The following is a 21320-nucleotide window of genomic DNA, read 5'->3' as shown; positions in this document are numbered from 1 at the left end:
CCTTTTACACACATAATTTAAAACCCCATTACCTAATTAAAGGTGACAAGGGCCTAATCCTTACTCCCTGGCAATAACAGCTCCTTTTCTCTTCAGCCCTCATGTTTGCTAGTCTCAAACTCCCAAGTATGATCCTTCCTTAAGGTTTCTCCACCCACTGGACCAAACCAATAACCCATAGGGGTTACACAGGGAGAAGGGAGAATTCCACCTTGTGGTTTTTCTCATTACAGTGTTGCAAGAACACCTGCACTTGGCTGGCTTTCTCGTCTCCTAAAGATACAGGATCAGCCTCAGGCCAAGAACCTGGCAACCCTAGCTACTTGCCTTGTTGATATGAGACCCCTGGTATAATTTTGGCTTCTCATATCTCCCATGGCTCTTAGTTCATAATCCAAGGTTCCATATTATCCAACCAGGAACTTCAGTCTAGAAGTGGCAAGATATACCAATATCTTCAACTATTTGATTTATATCCTAATGATAAAAAATCAAACATGTAGGCCCTAATTGAAAATGGTTTGAAAATCTTACTTTTCAAAATTGCAAACTTTTATGTAAGTCATTAGGCTCATATTTCTTGACCCAGGATGTAGCCTATGATAGCAAATGGGACAAAGGCATGAATGTAGACATTGACCCACAAAAGTGATCTTTAATCTGGGCCTATATCCCTTTCAGGCCTTCTTCTATAAATAAAAGATTTCCTGATTTAAATATTTTCCCCAATGGTGCTTAACATCAGACAACATACATCATAGCAGTAGTCAGAATCCCCAAATCCTGTGGGGAAAATGTGGCCAAACTTAGTCCATATTTTCCACACGTGGCAGACTTGTCCAAAAATTCAGAGATTGGAGCTCAATTTTCTGATCACATTAAGAAAATAATGGGATATTTTATAGCAGGGCTGGGGAACCTTTTTCAGCCTCAGGGCAGCATTCCCTTCTGGGTAACCTTCTGAGGGCCATATGAAGTGACGAGTGGGGCCAAAGGCAAAAGTGGGCACAGCAAACAATATAAGTGTCACCTTTGTACAATAGGGTAGTTTCTACACACGCTCCTGTATCCTCCATCCTGACAAGCAAGAGGCATTCTCAGAGTTCAAGGCCACATTCCAGCCAGGCAAAAACACTTGGAGTGTGACATAGGGCCAGTAAGGGGTGCAGCCTCTGGAGAGTTCCAAGAGTCAAATGGACAGTCCTAGAGAGCTTCATCCAGCCTCTGGGTCTGAAGTTCCCCCATCTTGCTATATAACCTCATATACAGTGAGGCACAGTGTGCCTTACTTTGATACTTGAGCCGTAAATATACAAATTAGAAGATAATTCTTTTTTATTAACAGCTGCAAAATTTCATATAGCACAGAGGCAAACTAGATGTGACTTTAACAATTAAATAACACCAGTGAGGTCCCCTGATCCAAATCACAACCATGGCCTGGGTGAGGGGAGATTTAAATCTTTGCCTCCATCATAGTTCTGGTTAGGATTGTCCCCACAACAGGTGCTGTTTGTATCAGGAGGACAACTCCCATTGGCACCAATGGTAACTTTCTTCCCAATGCAAATATAATCTCTGCATGTGGGATATGCCTCAGGACTATTGTGGGGCAAAGGGTTAAAGCCTCTATTTTTCTCACACCACAGTTCTGATTCAATCCAGGGTCCCTATGGCTGCCATTTAATTTTTGATGAAACACACAGCTGCTGTCGTATGGTCATCATCGCTCTAGAGATTCCTGAGGAATTCAGTTTCTGTGAATTCCAAAGTGAACTGCACAGTAATCCACACTGCCTATTCTAATGTACAGATTAGAATGTAATGACCCTTTCAATTTTGGACTTTTCTAAATGTTGCACTACATCTATTGGCATTAAAAATGTAACAAAATGCATAAACATGATATTTTAGAATACATTTTAAAATATGTACATTATTCATTCATAAATGCATATTTTGTGATAAAATGCATATTTAACTATGAATTTCCATGTATATTTTAAAAAGGTTCACAGCTTAATGTGGAAATTATAGTGGATCAGAAACAGACTGATACATCCATCTCTACACCATGCCTAGTTTGGCCCGCTATCATGGAAATATAAAAATCTTCCTTCCATTCACAGTTAGTATGATAACATTTGGGAAATCCTAATAATGGACAAAATATCTCCTCAACTTAAAGGAATAGGAAATCTTTCCTACACCTATAATGTCTTGGACAAATAGCTTCTATTGTAACTTATGTGACTCTGCCAAGCCTTTTAGTAAGAGCATGGTGAGGTTGAGGTCAGTTATTTATTTATCAATATACTACCCACCATTTTGTGAGAGTATTTTCTGTTTAATTCATTTAACATCAACAATGCAAAGTTAATCCTGCAGAATGTTTTTGGGGTGGGGTGGGAGGCTGCATTCTGTATTGTTATTTTAGGGACATTTTCCTTTCACTGGGAAAAAAATCAGCCTTAAAATAATACACATGCACAGAAGCATTTTGTTGGGTAGTGCAGAGCTGGTATGCTAACTTCCCTGCAAGTGGGTCACTACTGCTTACTGGGAAGGGGCAAGGGAGGCTGGCATGGTTCAAAACCACCGGCAGGAGCCGATCCCACACTCCTGCTGTTGCGTTTGTACAGTGCCAACCTCCCTGTTGCCTCGTCCCTTCCCTTCTTCTTCCACTTAAGCAACAGTAACCCACCTGCCAGGAGGCTACCATAGCAGCTCTGTCTCACCTGTGAGCTGCTTCTGTATATAGTCTCACAAATTCTAGTACAGCACTTAAAAAAAATTAAAAGGGAAATGCCATCAAAATTCCATTTTGGATTTGCAAGTGGCTGTACTGCCATTGCATGTCAAACATATCAGTGCATATATATGTAGCAACTGTAGTTCTAAAACTCCAAATGGATTGTCTTGTTTCCTTTTTCTTTCACATTTCACGTCACCTCCTACCTCTGTATACAAATGTTAACATCTTGAGTGAAAGTGTGCTAGAAGCAACTGGTTTCTGCAGCTGAATTCTTATTCACAGATCTTTTATAAAACCCACAGCATATATTTACTCATCCACATGAATGACTGCATGAATAAATGAGCCCAGAAATAACACCTTATCATTTTTTTTTAGCATTATGGAACACTTTCCAGAAACTCCTCTCTTGAGGAAGCAGTAAACATTTGCAAGAATAATTAGGATAAATGTTGCAGTTGTGAAGCACTCTGTGCATGAAATTAGAGATGGCAAAATCTGTCAATTTCAGTTCTTCTAGTTTCTCATTTTCCCAATCTTCAGTTCTCTGCATTTCTGCAGCAATCTGTGAAGTTTTTTTAAAAAATCCTCATGAAAATTCTGCAGCATTTTAGTACAAATTTCTCCTAATTAACACATTTTGTAGGCATTTGACTAATGTACACATTTTTGTAAGCAATGTCTTGTCATGTAATGCATTTTTATATGCTATTTTTGCTAATATATTCATTTTTATGCACCTTTCCCCCTAACATATGCAGTTTTTTAATCATTGTTTGGTTGGCAAACCAAAATAAATTCAAGTAAGTGTGAATTTTGAAGGATGGCTCTGTTTTGGTTCTCATATTGTTTCGGAAAGTGCAAATTTGATAGATTAAGCTTGAAATATAAACTGAATCAAAATTCTCACCCATCCCTAGCACTGATCCTTTTAAAAAAAAATAAAAAACAACCCTTATTTATTAACTATTTATTCTTCTACATCTTAAGTAGATTTATATGCTAAATTATATGCCCATATGGCAGATGCATGTGTAAGCTTTTAAAGTTGCCTTATGTTGTTGTATTTAATATGAAAATGATTATATGACTAACCATACTCAGAGTAGATTAACTGAAATCCATGGACTAAGCCAGCCTTTCCCAGATGTTGCTGGACTACAGTTGCTATCATTCCTGACCATTGGCCATGCTGGTTGGGGCTGATGGGAGTTGTAGTCCAACAACATCTTAGCTAGACTAAGCTAATCAAGTCCATGCATGTCAATGAATCTACTCTGAGACTGACATAGTCAAATACAACCTGCTGATTCTGATTTTTAGCTAGTTTTCTGATACGCCCTATTCAAAAGTCGGAGAATGTTTTGTGAATATTGACAGTTCTATATTTAAAAGAAATGGATCTCTTTCAAATGTGCTCAAAACACTGCAATAAAACCACTTGATTGCTTGATATATTTGTATTTCAGCTTTCTCTCAATTGTAGCTACAAAGCAGTTAAGTCAATGAATTCATAAAGAAGCCCAGCATAGAACTTACTTTAAAGACATGATATAAGAATTATATCTCTTACAAGATATACTTCAAAACAGTAGAAGGACAAAAACTTACTTCCCAGCAGCCTGGCAGACTAAGATGCTCTTAAACCATTCTCAACACAGTGACTTAAGAAACTAGCTACACAGACTTTGGTAGGGGAAAGTGTTCCATAACTGGGTGCCACCATTGCAAATTTTCTGCTGCTTATAGATACTGACCTAACTTCATGATGACAAGGGACCTGGGGAAGGAAAATGCCAGTTCTGGAGGAGGGAAGAGACACTTTCTAGGGTAGTTGGGTCCCCAGCTGAGCAGGGCTTTAAAGACCTCAGGAAAAAAGGTGATACAAACTTCATCTTTCCTCACCCACTTCTACTATTTTATCTCTGTCATAGAAAGCTTAGATGACATACCCTGGAGCTGGACAACAGCTTTATTGTCTCTCTCAAACAGTTACAGGAAACTTCTGACTCCACCCAGATATAACCAATTCTAATTAGTGACTGAACTATATAACACAATTATCCACTAACTCTCATTCAAGAGAGTTGCTATCCAAGTCACCAGTCCTTTTACAGCTATGTGATATTGTCAGTTTTGTCAGTCTTAGTATTATTTCACACTCCAAACTTTTCAGAAGCAGTAGGAAGTTGCAGGATGTCCCCTTCTGAAGAGTTCTGAAGATTTGTGGTGTTTTGGAACATCTGTTTATTTACCAATGAAGAGGCTGAATATGTGGAAGTGAAGCGGTTGGCCATGTGAGTTCTGAAGCTGTGTCAGTTTCTAAAAGTTAAGGGACCTCCTTGCAGATCTCTCCTCCATGATTTACCATTTCTGAAAACACAAAGTCCTTTCTCTCTGCCCAAATTCATACTACACGAAACATTCCTTTTAGCTAACAATCTGCAGGCAGCTATGGCTCAGAGTACTTCCCACAATGGCTATGTATCATGATGGACCATTATAAGCCTTAAGAAAACACCTCCACCCCATCAACTAACAGACTCCACAAGAACTAGAAAAAAATGAGGGCCCCTCTTCACTCAGCTCTTGTGTTCCATAACAGAATTCTGGTTGATTTAATAATGATGTATAAAGAGTTTAGAATTTACTATAAAAATAGGGGTTGGTATGAAATAATTGTTTCAGTTGTATTGTTTCCCAGCTAATTTCTGTGGCATGTGCTGCTATATAATGAGAGATGATGTGCTAAAGAAAAGGACAGATATATTGCAACCCACATTTTAAGGCTATGGGACCTTCATGAATAGCTATTGTCACTATTCCATCTTGATGTGGCTTTCTTTCTTTCATCTTCCTCCTTTTTCTGGGGTCATCTCTCTTTCTCTTATGTGCAAATACCCTCAGCAATGATATCTCCTTCTTTTGTGAAAATAGAACAATGCCACAAATGACTCATTTTTGTTTGAAGGACTTTGTACTCATTATGTTAGATGAAAAAAGGAGTGTTGGAGGAGGGTGTCCTTGATGTGGCATAGTTCTGCAGATTTAAATAAAACAAAATTAGTTCAATGAAAAAAATTGTCTGATAAAACTCTGACTCTGTGTGTGTGAAAACTGGCCACAGGGGAAACATGATTCCATACCATCACCATTCATTTTATTATTCAGTTGCTACATTTCTAGAACTCTACAAAAAGTATGCTCTCAAACATCACCCTAGAAACCATCTCAATCAAATTCCAGCTGAGCTGGATGACAGCCTAACATGATAATCCCAAGGATGGCCATTTAAATGCACTGCTCCTGCAGTGCATCATTCTATCAGATGTTACCTGCCTCAGCTCACCTGGATTGTTTTCTGGCAACTAGAGTCAATAGTTTTTCTGCTTCCACAAGCAAATTCAGTCTCATCCTTCTAGAGTCATATAGTGGCCTGGATCCTTAGCTTTTCCACATTGATAACCTTTGCTTTTAATCACAAAACATCTGACAGTCAACCGTAAATAGTTAGACTAGAAGAGGAACATAATAACTGATGTAGCTTGTTATGGTTAGAGCAAAGAGAGCACAAGCATAGCATGCCCCTCCTCCACTGTCACTTTGAAAGTGTGACTGTAATTGTTAAAGCAAGAACTGTCTTCGCAAAGCACCTTTTAATACCTGTTCCAACGAGGGGGAGCACTATGCTGAAGTAAGCTCAGGCATGTGGATTCTTTTACCCAGACTGGGAACCACACACTTGTGCAGTTTGGGTGTGCATCCACACTGAGCTGCACGTCTGGATATGTGAGCCAGCCAGTGTAAGCCCCATCTGCTTTGCTGGGTTCATGTTCCCACCTACCTGCCAATGAAGATGTGAACAAGCATCCCCACCCCACTCACTGTCTCAGATTATTTGTGGCACACAAAACCAGTCATTGACCTTGACTATCCCAGACCACAACCTTTTGCCTTTTGAACTGTTCACAAAACCTGCCAGGAGATGGGCAGGAGAGCAGAACGCAGGCTTTCACCTCCCATGGAATGCCTGGGCAATCTTTTGTCTGTCGAAGGCTGCATTCCCTCAGGGGCTGCATGTCGATGGTAAATCAGTCTTGGGTCTTATGCATAGAGATCAGGAATACCATGGTTTGAATGATCTTGACTTCAGTGTTCAGTGATACATCCTTGCATTTGAGGACCTTTTCTAGTTCTCTCACAGCTGCCCTCCACAGTCCTAGCCTTCTTCTGATTTCTTGACTATTTTCTCCATTTTGGTTAATGATTGTGCCGAGGTATTGATAAACTTGACAAGTTCAATGTCCTCATTGTCAACTTTAAAGTTACATAAATCTTCTGTTGTCATTACTTTAGTCTTTTTGACGTTCACCTGTAGTCCTGCTTTTGTGCTTTCCTCTAACTTTCATCAGCATTTGTTTCAAATTACTGGTTTCTCTTAGTAGTATGGTATTGTCTACATATCTTACATTATTGATATTTCTCCCTCCAGTATTCACACCTCCTTCATCTTGGTCCAATCCCGTTTGCCGTGTGATATGTTCTGTGTATAGATTAAACAAATAGGGTGATAAAATACACCCCTGTCTCACACCCTTTGTGATGGGAAACCAGCCGGTTTCTCCATATTCTGTCCTTACAGTAGTCTCTTGTCCAGAGTATAGGTTGCGCATCAGGACAATCAGATGCTGTGGCACCCCCATTTCTTTTAAAGCATTCCATAGTATTTCATGTTCTACACAGTCAAGGGCTTTGCTGTAATCTGTAAAGCACAGGATGATTTTCTTTTGAAATTCCTTGGTCCGTTCCATTATCCAACGTATGTTTGCGATATGATCTCTGGTACCTCTTCCCTTTCTAAATCCAGCTTGGACGTCTGGCATTTCTTGCTCCATATATGGTAAGGGCCTTTGTTGTAGAATCTTAAGCATTACTTTACTTGTATGGGATATTAAGGCAATAGTTCGATAATTACTGTATTCCCTGGGATCCCCTTTCTTTGAAATTGGTATATATATATATATATATATATATTGAATGCTTCCAGTCTGTGGGCCATTGTTTAGTTTTCTGTATTTCTTTACAATTTGTTTTTCAAAATTTGGACAGATTAAGTCTCAGTAGCTTGTAGCAACTCTATTGGTATGCCATCTGTTCCTGGTGATTTGTTTCTTCCAATCCAAGTATTTTAAGAGCAGCTTTGACCTCAATTCTAAAATTCCTGGTTCTTCATGATATGGTTCCTCCATGAATGAATCTGTCATCCTGACATCTGTTTTATAGAGTTCTTCAGTGTATTGCTTCCATCTTCCTTTTATTTCATCTTGGTTAGTCAGTGTGTTCCCCTGTTGGTTATTCGACATGCCTACTCTTGGTTTAAATTTCCCTTTCACTTCTCTAATCTTTTGGAATAGGGCTCTTGTTCTTCCCTTTTTGTTGTCCTCTTCTATTTCTATACAGTAACTATTGTAATAATTCTCTTGTCCCTACATACTAGTCACTGTATTGTTGCATTTAGAGTTCTGACTGTGTTTCTAGCACCTCTTGCTTTTGCTTTCCTTCTCTCTTTAACCATTTGAAGAGTTTCTTCAGTCATCAAGGTCTTTCTCTCTTTTAACTAGAGGTATTGTCTTTTTGCATTCTTCCTTCATCATGTCTCTGACTTCACTCCATAGTTCTTCTGGTTCTCTGTCAACTAAGTTTAAAGCCTCAAATCTATTCCTTATTTGATCTTTATATTCTTCTGGGAGGTTATTTAGATTGTATTTTGGCATTATGATTACTTTGTTCTTCTTCTTTAGCTTTACTGTGATTTTCGATACTACCAGTTCATGATCTGTACCTCAGTCTGCTCATGGTCTTGTTTTCACAGAAGGTATGGAACTTCTCCATCTTCTGCTACCAATTATATAATCAGTTTGATTCCTATATGATTCCATTTGGTGATGTCTACGTGTACAGTCGTTTTTTCGGTTGCTCAAAAAATGTCTTCACAAGAAACAAATTATTGGCTTCACAGAATTCAATAAGTCTTTCTCCTGCTTCATTTCTGTCTCCTAAGCCCCATTTCCCCACAATTCCTAGTTCTTCTCTGTTCCCTACTTTTGATTTCCAGTCTCCCATAATTATCAGCACATCTTGCTTTGGTGTGTGATCAATTTCCTCCTGTACTTCTGCGTAAAATCTCTCCAATTCCTCTTCTGTGTTTGCCATTGGAGCATAGACTTGGATGATGGTTATGTTAATAACATGTTATAACATGTTAAGTGTCCAGTACAGCCCAGTATTTCACCCCTTGCACAAACACTTCCTCCCTCAAGCTGGTGTCAAAATCCTGCACATTTGACCAGCTTATTTGACAACATTGAATTTTCTTAGCTTCCCCCTCACTCTGCTCATTCTTTACTGTTTTTACATGAACAGGATTTCTGACGGGGTTGCTAGCTTCACAGTGGAATTGTAAATGGCTTGATTTACCAAATCCAAAGCAGATCTTTCCCTCTATATTAGGAGATGCAGACCTAGTTTGTGGTGAACTGTAACCTTCAGATATTGTTGGAGGATGTACTCTCTGTGGTACCACATCTCTTCTGTCAGTTGTTATTGGTTTTGTTTTAAAAACTGTATAAGTCTTTCCCAACCAACCCGTTCAGTTTGATGCAAAATGATCTGCCAGCTCTGCAGCCTCCTGTACAGTCTTAAGGGAAAGATCTTTAACCAGTAGCCTAATCTCTGTGGCGGTTGATGGAATAACACCATGAGGCTTTTTACCTCCTCCACAGATTGAGCTTTCGCACTCAACATCTACTTTTCAAATATGTCCATCAATTTTGCCCCCAACTCCACAAAAGACCTCCCTGAGTGTAACTTGCAGTTTCTGAAAAGTTTTCTGAAATAATCAGGCCCCAATCTAAATCTTTTAAACACTGCCTCCTTAAAATCAGCATATGTCACTGGCCTGTCTGAGGGGAAACACTGATACACCTCAGCCAATTCTCCTTTGATAAATACTGCATATATTTATCTTCTGGTAATCCCCACATCTGTGCCGTCTTTTCAAAAGTTGTGAGGTAAATTTGGTGATCTTGCGCAGGCTCATATGTGGAGAAATCTTTTGGAGCCACTTTTCTTTTTGCTTCATCTCTCTCTTTTCTTATCTCCTCAGAATGAAACTTCTCCCTTTCTTACCTTAACCTTTCCACTTCCATCTCAGCCTCCATTCTTAACCTTTCAGCCTCTAATAACCGCTGTTTCTCTTTTTCCTCAGCCTCCATTCTTAGTTTCACCTTCTCAATCTCTGTTTTTCTTTTCCCTCACGTTCCCATCTTCTCTCTTAAATACTCCACATAGGCAGAAATACTTGAATACCCTTCAGGGGTCTCCTCTTTCACAGGCTCTTGGTTTTGAACTGATGTGTAACTGATTAGTGTTGCATGCAATTCATCTACCTCTACCCTCATGAGGTAAATGAAAGGCTATACATTTCTCCGCCAGCTCTTCCCTCTTCATTTCTAAGTACTCCGCCATCTTGCTAAGAACTCACAAACTTTACCAGACAGTTTTAGAAATTATCCCTGTTTATTATTCCCCACACAACCACACAGCTTTCTAGGGACTTCCTCTCATTTGTATCCCACCACAATTGGTACCACCTGTCAGACATCCTCTCTCGTGCTGGCTCTGGCACAGATCTCTCATGATCTCACCATTAGGTGTCACTACCTGACACACTGTAAAGCAATGCTGCTCGGAGACTTTGCCTTAGTCTCCTCCTTTTACAAATTGCTACAAGTGTCTAAGTACACTTTCAGCTATAGTGAATGCACCACAGAAGCAGGAGACCTGACCTCCTCTGTGAGATATTGTACCGCCCTACAAATTTGTAATAATGAAAGACAATTTGGGTTGGTCTTTCACAGTCCAATCCACTTCCTGTGCAGCTGCCCAATTTCCCTGCTTTTTAGATAGAAATATCTGTTGGCTATAAGTACATTCTTAAACCGCAAGGTTTTTTTGCCTGTTAGTGAATATTCCCTTACCTCTTCCCCCTCCCTAAAAAGAATCTTTCTTCCCAAGACACTCAGACTCATTTAAATAGCATAGTCCAATGAAAGCATAGTCCAATGAGAGGCATGAACTTTGAGCCTTTGTTTTCTGGAGTGTTGGTTTCAAAAAAGTTATCACCTTGGTAGATCTGCAGTTTTTACCCATACATGACCATTTTGTCATCTTCCCACCCCCTTCAGGCAAGCTATTTAGGACTTCCGGGAAGGGTGACTTAGCCTGTGCCTGCTCTTGAGACGGGCTCCTGCCTCAAAAGAAGCTTATTCAGATATATCAGTCAGATTTTTTCTTTTTTTGACTGATTAAACTTCTCCCGGGTAGGGAGAAACGAAGAGATTAACCTCAAAGCCTATTTTTGTTGGGACGACCAGATCTCATTAATTTATGGGACGAGGTCCAGCCGACGAAGGTGGGACGGATTTTTAACAACAAGCTCTATCTGGAAAAGCGAACGTTCATCTTATCTTCTAAGAGAGAACGCACTAACAGGCAAGCACCCTTCTTTCTATATTTTTCTTTTACTTGACTTAAATTGTTGCTGTTTAAAAGAGATTTGCCAGATTGATCGGTTTTTGACATCTCACTGGGGAGCCATAACTTCTCTCTGCTACTCACTAATTAATAGCTTATCTCTGTTTTTGTTGCAAAAAGCTGTCCTGGATTTGCATTCTAAAGATATACACAGAAAAGGGATTTCTATTCCAGATTTTTATTTTGAAGAATATTATATTGTCTGAGACTACTCTCTTTTTGGTCTATTTTATTTTGACGAATCTGTTTTCTGACGACCGCCATTAATTGTTTCGATCCTGGGAACTGCATTTTGTTTACTTAAGCATGGAGAGATAAGGCTGTCTGCTCTGTTTATACTGTGATGTCACCAAGTTTGGAGTATTAACCCAATTGTTGCTGAAATAAGAAGTGGTTTTCCTATATTTTTCTTTTAAAATGGCAATTAAGAAAGTGGCTGAGAAGCTGGAAATAACTATGTTTCAGAAAATAATGGATGAGATTGAGATAACGAAACAAAACCTGCGACAGGGTTGTAAGGAGCTGAAAATTGAATTGAGTAAAATGAAGCAGGAGATTAAAGATATAGGGGTCCCTGTGAGAGAGGTGACCCTGGAAGGGGTCCCTGTGAGAGAGGAGACCCCGGAGATTGGAACAAACGTGGAACAGGAAAAAGATTTGGAGTCTATGGACTTTAGAAACAAAATTTATTGTTTGGAGACACAGGAGATTAAAGACATAGGGGTCCTTGTGAGAGAGGAGACCCTGGAGACTGGAACAGGGGTCCCTGTGAGAGAGGAGACCCTGGAGACTGGAACAGGGGTCCCTGTGAGAGAGGAGATCCCGGAGATTGGAACAAACGTGGAACAGGAACAAGATTTGGAGTCTATGGACTTTAGAAATAAAATCTATTGTTTGGAACTCAATGTTATCTCTGAAGAAATTAATGAAGATTCTAGAGATAAAGTTATCAATGGCATGGATAATCTTCTGGACTGGAATGATGTGATGGAGCCCAATATAGAGAAAATCTATGGAATTAACTGCAGCCATGTGACAATGGAAAAACTTTCAAGAGATGACCCAGTGTATTTTGAAAAAAAGAACAGAGATATGATTTTACAGCAGTATTTCAGCAACCTATTCAGAATGGATGGCAAGAAAATATTTGGGATAGAGGTAATTCCCATCAGACTCTTACTATATGACTATGGCTTTGACAGCAAGATTATTATGGAATACTGATAATGGAAGATTGGATACTGAAATTACTGGACTTAACAAGACTACTGAAGATGGAAGATGGAAAATGGAACTAATAGGGATAATAGAACAATGGCTACTGAAATTACTGAACCTAACAGATTCTGATGTGATGGATTAATTGAAATGTTTATTTTGACTATGGTTATGACAACAAGATTATCATAATTAGTAATGAGATGGATTAATCGATATGCTTATCTGGAAAAAAAAATTGATAGATATATTTCTTAAAGAATTGAAACCTCTCTTTGACTTTTTGTGGAAAGAATAAAGTAATGTTTATGAGATTTGATGATTAAGTAAGATAACTACTGGAGGAAAGTGATTTTATAATATGACTTAAGAGACAGGATTGTTATATATTATAGACTTATAACTGATTTGATCTTTGACAAATGGGAAGTCAATATTTTACTCTTTATTTTTTATTTTTGTTTTTTTTTTCTTTTTTTCTTTTTGTTTAACTATTTTTGATTTTGTTTTTTGTCTTTGAATGTTTTATGATTTTGTCTTGTATGTTTTATGAAAATCTGAATAAAAATTATTGAAAAAAAAAAAAAAAAAAAGGCAAGCTATTTAGAAAGAATAGCAACATTTTTTTTCTCCTTTCAGCATTCAAGATGTTCCAACCTTAAGCTAAGTGAGGGGCTTGTTGGAACCTTGGGTATGCACACGCACGCACGCACGCACGCACACACACTTTGATATTTCACATGATGTAAAAACTAGTTCTGGAAATCTAGTGGAATCAAGTAGAAGTTTAGAGCTCATTTCCATGATAAATGATTCTAGAAATAATCCATTTGCAAGCTTGGAACCTGGAAAATTGCCAGGGTTTGGCACTAGCTGCAGCCGCTCACATGATAGCCATACCGGCATGCAATGCACACCTGCCTTTTAGGTTCACATCATTTTTGGTTTTGCCTGACAAAAAATGTATCGGTATTCTGGCATAGGCATGGGTCGCAGCTTCTCCTTCCTCTTTCCCCCCTGTATCCAGACACTAACTCATGCAGTGAATTATGGGGGAACTACAGTGTGCATGTGAGGGAAGAAAACAAGAAGTTGTTCGTTGCAGAAGTGTGAAAGACATTTGCGCGAAATGCTGGTATATCAACTGAAAAAGCCACAGTTCCTTAACACCGGGTTTTAGAAATCGGGACAGAAGCACTACCATTTTAATTCACAAAACTGATGCAATAAGCCCCATGTGTGAAAGCAGCCTCTCTCTCTCTCTCTCTCTCTCTCTCTCTCTCTCTCTCTCTCTCTCTCTCACACACACACACACACACACACACACACTGTCACAAAACAAATACTAAACAAAACAAAATGGTCCTCAAAGTAGGAAACACTCCCTGATGCTTCTCTGGCTACCAAGATATCCTAAGAGCTGTGAGGAGGTGTGGCCTTCAAGGAAAAGGTTCTGATCACGATCAGAACACACATGTATAATTCAGGTAGGTCTATTAGGTCTACTCTGAGGCAGACTTACTAATGCTGTATTATGGCTGTATGTGTATGCTATGGCTGTATGCTAATTCCTGTGTCCTGATTGGCTGGAATGCCCTCATGACAACAGGAGGGGATGGGAACCTGTGAAAGTGCTAGGGCTAATGCTAGTAAAATGCTAATTTTTCATTTGGTTCTTCTGCCTGGAGGTGACCTCCTGGCTGTAGCAATAGTTTTGAGTTGTGATTGGCTGAGCAGTGCAGAGAGGTGACTGGCCGGAGAATGGGGATTGACAGGAATGTCTAAGGTCAAATGGAAGGATAATGAGTGTACAAGAGACAGGAAAGATTGTGGCTTTGAGATTTTTGTGACTATGGGGAAAACTTCTAAACGTTTTGCTTGCAATTCCCCTTAATAGGGCAATGCCCCAGTTTGCCCTAATGGACCAGCCTGCACTGTGATGTATCAGCAGTGGGTGAAGAGCTAGCCTGTGTCACCGTTGATATCATTACGTATTCTTATAAAACATGAGGGGTGTTAGTGGTTTATGAGGGCTCTGATCTTTTTATGGTTGCTACCATACTGAAAGAGCTGGACCGAGCAGAGACTTCCCTCTTTCATTTCAAGCAGATGTGGCCCTCCAGATGCTGCTGAACTACAACTCTACAGTTCCTTCATTGGAGCAAGACTTACTTAGATATGGCTTGATCATTTTCAGACCCAGATCCCTGGTTTTGTGGGGTGAGGAGAAGCAAACAAAGACTCTGGTGGCAGGCTGCGTCCAAACATCAAGAATCACCACCATTGTTGCCCAACTTGCGGAGGAAAATGAGGAAGTGGCTCTCCTTGAGGTTCCGCCACTCATCTTCCCCAGACAGCCAGATGCTGACTACCATGTAGCATCTCTCTTTTTGTTGCTTCCACCTGGAAAACAAGAAAGCGAGCCCTTTTGAACTGCTTGGTTTGGGCTCACCTTTGCTTGGCTCCACCTCTCTAGTGATCTCCTATTTGGGATGATGCCAGCTACCACAATGAAAGCTTAACTGAGGCAGCACGACAGTGTTCCTGAGTGGGAATAGCTGTTTTCACCACTGCTGTCTTTCCTACCTCCTTCATTCTCTAGTGATCTGGCTCTCTGGCTAGGGGATAGGCAGGCTTCTTCCAAGGGGCATTATCTTGAACCCCTTTCTTGCTTCACTTATACCAGCAGCAAATCACCTCCAGATATACCCAGGTTATATCCAAAACAAATAATGGTAAAGGAAAGCACTATCTCCTACCCTTTTGCACCAAGGACCCCTTGTACAGAGCTCTGCATTTACTCCAGAAGATACATTAAGGACCTGCATAAGCAGGTATCAAATTTTGATTTCAAATCAAAATATGGGATTGGGATAGAGAGAAGATTGGCCAAAATATGCACCCATGATGAAGAAATCTGATGATTTTATTTTTGTATTTTCTTAGAGGCTGAGATAAGAGGGCATTTTGCAATCCCTTTTACAAGCTGCCTCCTCCTCCTCCCCCAGCCATCTGCAAAGCAGGTTTTTTTAAGATGCAAAAAGAAAAGAAAAAATAGCATTGTGCACGCATGCCTGAGGCTTTTAAAGGATCACAGAGGTTTAAAAATACATTTAAGATCTCTGCCTGTCATTCATGATGTGTGCGTGTGTGTATTACAATGTGTTCAAGGTGCTTTCCAAGGATTGGTGTTTCTTTGTCATAAAGATAACTGTCAGATAAAGTAGGCAGAAAGTTGTTGAGAGATGGAGACCTGATTTTGTGCAAGTCAGCCTTATTAGGCTGAAAGCGACCTTAAAAAAATGCAAATAAATGTTGGGTGCTGTAAGAAATTGCACACAGGCAGCCAAAAGGTGACTTCTGTTGTGTATCTCTGATATCAAAGTACAACAATAAAGAGCATGTGGACCTTTTTGACAGTCCTCTAAGGGACTATTCTAAGGAACATATTTCTGGCAACCTGATCCTAAGAATATTTTCTAGGAAGGAACTTGCACTTATTAATACCAGAGCTTGGAAAAGTTACTTTTTTGAACTACAACTCCCATCAGCCCCAGCCAGCGTGGCCACTGGATTGGGCTGATGGGAGTTGTAGTTCAAAAAAGTAACTTTCCCAAGCTCTGTTAAATAGCAATGAATTCTTAATTCATATTAGGTTCTGTTAATTTTATTTTTATTATTCCAGTTTCTAGGAAGTGTATTCACAGGATCACAGCTTTATGTCTCAATCCTAAACATATTACTCAGAAGTTAGTCCATTGATTTCAGGGCCAAGCTACACACTAAGTGTAAATGACAACACTTTTAAAAGAGGAACACCTTCTTTGGGAGGGGCCAATCACAAAGTGGTGGGCAGGGAGGAGGGAAGATGCACCTTTTTCCTTGCCCACTATTTCCTTGCTGCAAATTGAGCCTCTAGATGGTTTTACTGGAGTTTCAAATGCATATTTAAGCACCTCCTTCCCACCTGCTATTTCTATTCTCCCAACCGGTCCCTCTAGAAGCAGCTTTCTCTCTTCCAAAATGGCCAATTAGACAACAGTTACATTTCTTACTTATTTAGTTTATTGAGAAGATTGATAAACTTCTTTATCAAAGAGCTCTCTAAGCAGAGTTCCAATACAACTGTAGATAAAACACACCCAACATCTACAAAACCATTAAAAACAAGACCTTCATAAAGCCATCATCATCAAAACACAGTTCAGATCAGTAACACTTTTAAAACAAATATAAGTAAATAAATTATATGTCTGGGTAGGCTTGCCAAGAAAAAGGTTTTTTTCAGCAGGGGTCTAAAACAATATAGTGAGGGAGCCTGCCTAATGCCAATAGGCAGGAAATCTCAAAGCACAGGTGCTGCCACACTGAAGGACTGACTCCTCACTAATGCATAATGGGCTTTGTATGGCACTTGCAAAAGTGCAAGTTCTGTGGACTGAAGGAGTTAATAGGCACGTATGGGGCAAGGTGATCCTTTAAGTAAACTGGTCTGTTCAAGCTGTTCATAGGTTTAATCCAGAGAAATATATGCTTACTGGGGCTGGCAGAAGCTGGCTTTCCCAGCCCCTCCTCTCTCTGCCAGTCTCCATAGCCCCCTGAGGTTACCTTCATCCAATTTTCTAACATCCTCCATTTCCCTTCAGCCACTTCTGTCACAGGCCACTGAATTAAGCAGGGTCCCCTGACCCACATGGGAGGCTGGGGGGAATGCGAGAGGGATGAGGGAATGGAAATGTTCCACTAGCCTTATTATGTGGACATTTCTCTGGATCCAACCCAATGTATAGCTGAGCCCACAGTAATATTAACTTAGAAATGCAACCTTTGTTTAAGCCTATGCACACTTGTATGTGTGTAAATAAAAACCAGTGAATTCAGCTGGGCCCACTCTCTAGTAAACATGCTGTAGATCAAATTCTAAACAGAACAAAAACAGGTTATGCCTTATCCAGTTTCATAACCTCCAGCAATTTCATCCTATGCACCACTTAATATATTTTAAGAGATGCTTTTCAGAGAAAGAGGTGCCCAGTCTCATGCTGAAAACAAACAAAAATGCTTTAAGATGCATTTCCAGTAGAAAAACTAAATCCCTGTAAGCATTTCCATTCTTTTGAATAAGTAACTGTTGTGATAATATTCTTCTGATATCATGTGATGCTAATTCATTTTGTATAGACAAATCCAGCATTAAAAAACCCAGGAAATTATAGGAGATGCAAAAACTAAGTTTGGCGGCGGTGGGGAGACGGGATTGCTCAAAAGACTGATAGTCTTTGGTGAGTTAAATTAGTTTAATTTTTAATAAAGCTGGGGTAGAATTCTAACTTGAGAAAAAGTTAGGCTAGCCCCCACAGATATGATGATGAACCCCCAAATTATTTCAAACTGTGGCTTCTTGCAGGCCATAGAGCAGAGCTGAGGAAGCTGTGGCCCTCCAGATGTTGCTGGACTGCAACCTTCATAATTCCTGACTGTGGGTCATGATTGCTGGGGCTCAGGGGGGTTAGTGTTCAGCAACACCAGGTGATCTGCAGGATAGCCACCTGTGTCATAGATATTTCACAGGGACCTGAGCAGGAAATATATTTGATTGTGAAAATCATGGGCACATGGAGACATATTTAATACTGCAAAATGCTTACTGAGAATTTAGGAGAAGGATATTAGGATCACTTTCTCCCAGAGTGCCTGAGTGCCATATTCCATTGACTGTTGTACAGTTCATTAGGCTGCTGGTGGCAGTCCTGAATGTGCACATCTGGAGTTCAAGGAAGGACAGAGAACTAAACACATTTTTACATAGCTATTCATTTACTAGATACTGTTCAAATGAAAAACCAAACAGGCTTCTGGGAAAGATCTTAAAACCCATCTTTTTACTTTGGCTTTCTTCTGAGGTATGACTATGATTGTGATTGTGATTGTGGTTGTGGTTGTGATTGTGATGATGATGATGATGATGATGATGATGATCACAGATGTGCTTTTGCTATTGGCTTTGATTATATTTTAGTAATTTTAAGTGAGCTATTTTATCAGTTGGTGGTTTCTCAGTATTTTATTTATGTATTTTTAAAAGATCTCTCTGTTTTATTGTGAGCCAACTTGAAATTGTTTACTTTGAAAAGAATAGCTGAATATGTCAATTTTGGTTTCTCTCAATTTTCCATTCTTCCACAACTAAGTTTGATTTCTGCATCAGTTCATGATTTTTTTTTAAAAGGAAAAGGACCACAGAAAAAATGGTATCCATTTTGTGTGCATTTCTCCTTAGACATTTTTGTATGCTAATCTGCCTAATTTTGCAAGCAATTTCTGATAATGTAGTGCATTTTTGTGTGTTATTTTCACTAATACACTCACTCACACACACACACACACATGCAATTTCTCCTAATAAACACATTTTTCTCTGCATACTTTGGTTGGAGAAGTCCATTGCAACATTTGGAAAAGTGCGAATTTTGAAGGATAACTGAGTTTCAATTCATATATTGGTTCAAGAAATGCGAATGAGATGGTTCACCTCAAAAGCACCCTATGAACCCTGCAAAGGCACCCTATGAACATTTTAAATAAACAAATACAACCCTAACATCTTCCACGTCAAACTACGTTATTACTCTGCTTGTATACTTTGTTTCACCATAGTTGTATATCTCTGCATACATGACAAACATAACAACGGGATACAGATTTTCAGCTGCCTTCACTGGCTATCATACAGCCATGCCAGATGATAGATTTTCCAAGCAAACTCAGCATGTTGCCAAAGAGAGCCTTCTGAAAGTCTGTCCAGAAGACACACTGCATGAGGCAGTAAGAATGAAGAACTTTTGAAAGAGTGACATATCAACATTCAGTGATGTCACTTTCCTCTTAATACCTGGCACACAGTGTGCAGTTCAAAGTGTTCTGGCAGTTTTATTCTAAAAAATTTAACAACTCCCATACGGCAGTGCTTTAAGTCTACGTTGTTAAGGTATCAAAGCTTTCGTTGTTGTTTAAAGTATGTGATGTTCCCTAACAGGGTTGGGGCCAAAATGGGAATTCAGCACTGGATTTGGAAATCCAGATCTATTTTGGGGGAGGATCTCTATTCTGCAGTGAGTTCAGCCTGGATCCAAACTGGCTCCCCTATTCTGGGCAGGCCATTCTAGTCTTGTGCAGAACCCACTTGCACTGGTGTATGGTGAACTGAACTGTGCAGATTAGGTCCTTCCCACCCATTTTGCTACCTCCACAGAAGCATCCAGATGGGAGTATAGGAAGGATCTGACCAACATCATAGAGTCTGCAGCAAGATCTGAGGTCCTATACTACCTGTGGGCAGCCTGCATGCTGCATGCAGCTCTCAAGGGTCTTTAGAGCAGCCCATAGGGGTGTGTAAGCCTTCCCCTGCTGCTAAATTTCCCCACCACTGAATTTTGCTGCATCTCCAATCCATATGTGTCCCCTCCCCAGCCTGCATACAGTACTCCTCACATAAGTTGTATTCCCACAATTCACCAAATGACTATTTGTTGGACTGGCAAAGCACAACTGTGATGGAAAGGAAAGCACATAAGAAGGGTCACTCCCGTGCACCATCCTTTCTTTGTAAATTGTATTCCTCCAGCCCATCAAGCATCTGGTTGGCAGGTTGGGTGGAATGCAGTTTTGATGGTGAGTGTCCTATTTCCTTCAGATGAGTCCTTGGAAGAGGACAAAGAGGAAGGGTGGGCTGCAGCAGACCCAGGGGAGAGAATAAGCAGATTCATCAGAGATGCAGCGCAAGACTCCCTGCTGCTGGAAAATGAGCAGGACACAGTAGGAACCCCTCAGTCAGACTCAGAGAGTGAACAGGAGGCCCTGCCAACCTCTGCAGAGTGGAGATGCCAGCATGTGGCAGAGCAACGAAGGCGTTCTGGACTTTTAAGAAAGTTCTTGGGGGCTGGAGGGCTTTTTGATCATCTGCACTAAGGAGTTCAAAAAGCTGGGAGAGGTCTTTTGCCCTCCACTGGAAGGAATGTCAGACCCCAACATCGGACCTTTGCCAGCCTAGCCTGTGACTTGGACACTCTCGTATGTCTGGACCCTGGACTGCTCTACAGATTTTCTGTGGCTACTGGTAAAGACTTCAACCCTATCCTTCCCCACCTTTCTCTCATTTAACTCCCAGCCTCAACAGATTTAAAGCCAGGCTACGGCCTTGCCGGCTATCTGCTAATTGTTTTACTATGGCCATAAATTACCATTGTGCAGCTGTCAAAGTCCAACAGTAAGGATGGTGTGCCAGGAGGGTAGGGTTCATCTTCCCCTTCTAGAGTGTGTGTGTGTGTTTGTGTGGTGTGAGTGTTTGTGTGTGTGTGTGAATATATGCATGAGCGTCCCACCCACCACCAGCCCAAGCCCTATCCACCACCAGCTTCATTCATGCCCAATGTCACGTGCCCCCAACTGCCCACCCACCACCTTGGGGACAAAAAGGTTGTCCACCTTTGTCCTAGAAGATTCCACTCATCATGTACAGTGCATCTAAGACCATGTGTCATTGTGGAAACAGTCTCTAGGTTCTTCTTCCTACTACTTATCTTAATAAATGCTTCCTTGTTACAGAATGGATTTTTGCCTATAATTCTAGATTACTTAAGGATGCATTTATTAAGGCCAATAGTAGGAAGAAGAACCTGGATATTCTGTTACCATGATGCCAAATTTCCAAACATTTCTTGCAAGTGTGAAAAAATACTGCTTCCTATTTGGA

The sequence above is a fragment of the Rhineura floridana genome, chromosome 9, assembly GCF_030035675.1.
Source record: "Rhineura floridana isolate rRhiFlo1 chromosome 9, rRhiFlo1.hap2, whole genome shotgun sequence".
NCBI classification, from domain to species: domain Eukaryota; kingdom Metazoa; phylum Chordata; class Lepidosauria; order Squamata; family Rhineuridae; genus Rhineura; species Rhineura floridana.
Note: the sequence above shows the minus strand (reverse complement) of the source record.